The sequence below is a fragment of the Garra rufa genome, chromosome 8 (assembly GCF_049309525.1).
Source record: "Garra rufa chromosome 8, GarRuf1.0, whole genome shotgun sequence".
NCBI lineage: Eukaryota > Metazoa > Chordata > Actinopteri > Cypriniformes > Cyprinidae > Garra > Garra rufa.
The window spans coordinates 42596528-42601020 of NC_133368.1; the positions used below are offsets into that span (position 1 = coordinate 42596528).

The window sequence follows — 4493 nt, forward strand, 5'->3', positions numbered from 1 at the left end:
TCAATTCTGATTGGTCAGCAGCTGTGTCGTATTCATGATACGGCACTGCTATGACCGCTTCACTCAACGGTTTTGTGTATCATTGAACCCCCTTAGCTACCACCCTTAGCAACATCAACACAGCTACAGCAGTTAGGGACTACTTTTTACAGCGGAAGGCAGTTAATGATTTTACTTTATGAAAACATACAACTTAATATATATAAATTAATATATATTTTTGATTTTAATATTTTTATTGTGTGGTAACCTAACAACGCCCTTCAGCCGTGATTTATTCACGATACAGCACGGCCTCTCGTACCTTATTGCTTACTATATATATATATTTATATATATTTGTACTATTTTGTACTATAATATTAGGTACTGTATATAAAAATCTACCAAAAGCCTATAGAATTAATTATTCATTTAATAAATTATTTTAAAATATATTTTTATATAAAGATAAGTTATGTGATGAATAATTTTTTTTAATCTACTAAATATATATACAAAAAATATGTTTGCTTTTTTTCCCCCCTGTATAATTGTATCAATCCTATAAAATAAAATTAATCAATAAATAATACTAAATTATGCTATATAAGTATAATATTATATAAGTCATTCAATTTTTCAATGTAATTCATTTGTTGTTTGTTAATGCAAAGATTAATCATTTGATGAATCAGTGTAACTATTATCTTTAATTAGAGGGCACATTATATTAGTCTCTTCGATTATTTTTATAGAAATCTTCATGCTTTTCACGATTACCTTTTATATCTTCATGGACAGGGCTCATCTTTAAAGACCTATATCCTGAGCTGCAATCATTTTTTACAAGCTCATTTGCTTCAATAGACAAACATCCTCTTATTCAGAAAGTGGAAAATAAGAGCAAAACCATCCTGCTCAAATGGCATACAGTCTAGACACGACACTCCCCCCTCAAACACCCATACAAAACTCGCAATCCAGTAAAACGCATCCCTTCCATTTACAGGGCGTGTAGCTATTGCTCTTCAAGAACAAGACGGAGGCCAATAAATTGGGTTAAAATATCGTCCACTCAGCCGGAAATCAAAAGTCAGTCTGGACCTCAGCAGCCGTCAGGAAATAACGGCTGTTTGAAAACATGCTTGTGGGGAAGCACATGGTCTGTGTAGCTGCGGGTAACCTTACAGCGTGATTGTTTTCTCCCACCGAGTCTATGCAATAACGGCCACACTGCTTCCTGTAAAAGACCTATTCCTCAGCTATTAGTCCATCTAATATCCTGCTCTCATCTTGTTATAGTACGTGTAATGCGTGGAGGGGGACATGACAGGAGCCGACCAAAACCAATGAGCCCATTCCACCAGATTACATTAAAGGTGGTGAGTGTCTTTACACTGTAAACCCGAACAGTACTACTAACTTATAAAAGATGAGAACACCATAATAAAAATCAGTTACAAAGTTTATTGAACTTAAAACTATAGCATTTTTTGAACAAATTACTTAATTTTAATTTTGCTTTGCTCATCTTTTTTGAGTAGACATTGCTACTGAAGTGATATTTTATAAGTATACGAGTGACGTTCAATGACGTCATTTACGTCAGGACGTACGCGATCGTTCTGACTGACGCTACCAGAAAACATAATCAAGATGGCGGACACTCGTGCGAGTCTGGACGCATGTGGGGAGATTTGTAAGTAAATGTTTTTTAATCTGCTTTTTATTTTATCATAAGAACTACACGTATATCTTTTAAACGTGTTTCATGTTTGGCTTTGTTGTCTTTTTACTGGTAACGTGGAAAGCTCGACAAGCGTCTCTGCGGTGCTCTGCTTCACGCACATTTTTTAACCATTAATCACACTGCCTTATTTGATTTATATGTAACGTTAATATTGTAATCAGTTAGTCAGCGGAACCCAGTCAGCAACATAGTTTTGGCCCAGATCAAGTCCATATGTGGCTTGAGTGAAATCAATGCGGGCGGTCAAATGTGAGCCGGATCTGGGCCAACGCTGCTTGCTATCTGGGAATTCATATTTTTTAAATTCTGTTTAGCGATCTGTTCTGGAATATGCAAATTTATGCTTGCCTTAATGCCTTCAGCTGTTAATGAACTTGCGGCTAGCTGTAACTTTTATCCACTACATTAAGGCTAATGTTAGCAAAGTTAGCAATATATTGGAAATAACAGTTAATAATAAGAGTTATGAAAACTAGGTAATAGGTATGGTAGAGACACTGGGAAGCTCGTATTAACATTTACATATTTTTTGCCTTGTAGGCTAAAGAAGTGGGTTCAGAGTCTGTGAACTTGGTAAGTATTCTTCTTTCGTTTACTTTGGATATATTTCAGCAGCTTCACACGTAAAAACCTGCATTGAATATGTATCTAATTTTGTACAGATCAAGTTAGCAACTGAGTGAAGTAGAATAACATGTTTTCAGAGTTTACAAAGCAATGTAACGTTACAAATTGTACAAAACAATGACTGAAACGTGCATTGGCTTTGGCCTTGTTGCATTTGCCAGACCTAATCTATTATAATCATGAAAACTAAAATGCTGTTATTCTTTGTTTTCATGTATAGATGTACAGGCAAAAAGTGTCACATACTGGCAAAGTCTCGGAGATGCTGTGTGACATCCTCAGGATTTATGATCGTGAGGTGAGTTAAAGTCAAAGACTACAACTCTAGTATTGAACCCAGAATAACTTTGCTTGCTTGTTCATTGTTATTTTTGCTTTTCTTTCAAGGATGTGCATGATATCAACATAAAGTGCACTGTAGCTCTTCGTGCCCTAGCAGTACACTTATGTGAAGATGGCCCACAGTTTTTAAGACATGGAATGTAAGTATTCAGTGCACTCACGAAACAGGATCCATTTTTGTGCTTACCAGGGTTTATTAGTCTTTGCTTCATTAACAAATTACCATAACAATATACAGTACAGACCAAAAGTTTGGACACACCTTCTCATTCAAAGACTTTTCTTTATTTTCATGACTAAGAAAATTGTAGATACACACTGAAGGCATCATAACTATGAATTAACACATGTGGAATTATATAGTACATAACAAAAAAGTGTGAAACAACTGAAAATATGTCGTATTCTAGGTTCTTCAAAGTAGCCACCTTTTGCTTTTATTACTGCTTTGCACACTCTTGGCATTCTCTTGATGAGCTTCAAGAGGTAGTCTCATACATAAAGTATTATTCAATGTTTTTGACCTAATGGTAATTATAATTCGCATTCGGAAATCGACACTTCTTGACTGGCAAGACGGCCGCGAGAGGAAACTCAAACACTGAAAGTGAGTTGTTCAAAACCTTTCTTTTTAGTAAACTCTGTGTACACAAACAATGTTCTCAATGCTTGAGTTCATGTGGAGAGATCCAGGCCATACTTCCAGCAAAGTTTCATCAAAATAAAGAAAACTCTTTGAATGAGAAGGTGTGTCCAAACTTTTGGTCTGTACTGTATATTCAACTTTATTTCATTCTACATTTACAAATTCTCTATGTATATTCTTGTCTAGTTATTAAATTTGGGCCAATTCAGTGTAAACTGAAAAGGCCTGCCTTGTTAAGTATGATACTATATTAAAGTAATAATTAACCAAAAATTTCTGATGATGTAATTCATTACTAGACATGTTTACAGTTGGACCATTTTTGTGCATTCCAGGTGGAGGAGTCGGATGAGCCAGACATCACTGGTACCCCTCTTGCCCTTGTGATGGACACTGAGAACACTGGTCCTGTCTGTCGTGGTGGAAGATGAGTTTGTGCTGAGTGACATCCCCAAGTTTCCTGATGCCCTTGTGTTACTTTTTGTAGAAAATTTATTTTAAAGCATTTTTTTAAAGTATGTTGTCTTCTACACTAAAGGAAGGAACTTTATTTATTTTATTTATTTTCATTTGCCATGTTGCAAAATAATGGCCATGGTTGTAAAAAAATTGTAATCAATGTTTTAACAGTTTCTAATTTGATTTATTGTTACATGTTTACAGAGATTTATATAAACAGTTGTACAAAATAGACAAAGAATGTAATAGTAAATAAAAACCCTTTATTATATGTCAACAGTTCTGTGTGTGCTGCTTTTTAGTATTTTGAACTAAAATATTTATCAGGCTATGAGTTATTCAGAAGTGTATTTCTTGAATAAAATATTTTATTTAAGTGGTATTTAAATAAAAACAATAAGTATTGAAAACATATAAACTTTACACAAGCTACACTTAATTTTTAAGTACACAGTACTTAAAATTTTTAAAAAAGGAAAGAAAAATATTTAAGTTTAGTGTAATTGTAATTTTTAAGTATGTTTACTTAAAAAATCTTAGGTAATCAGTTTCCACAAAAGTTTTGAGTACTCTGAACTTATCGGGTTTTACAGTGTAGCGTGGTTAAATTAAAGGGATAGTTCACCCAAAAATAAAACTTCTGTCATCATTCGCTCACCCTCCACTTGTTCCAAACAGGGTTTCTGC

At 34.2% G+C, this 4493-nt stretch overlaps 1 long non-coding RNA gene across 2 annotated transcripts; it reads left to right on the plus strand.

The window, feature by feature from the left end:
• Nucleotides 1-1406: 1406 nt before the first annotated feature.
• On the plus strand, nt 1407-4083 carry LOC141341231 (uncharacterized). 2 transcript variants are annotated; one of them, XR_012356641.1, is made up of 5 exons: nt 1407-1681; nt 2273-2305; nt 2580-2657; nt 2747-2841; nt 3683-4083. It is a non-coding gene; the product is annotated as an uncharacterized lncRNA (long non-coding RNA). The 2 variants fall into 2 exon arrangements; XR_012356640.1 differs by lacking the exon at nt 1407-1681 and having other exon boundaries at nt 1994-2305.
• The last annotated feature ends 410 nt before the right edge of the window (nt 4084-4493 follow it).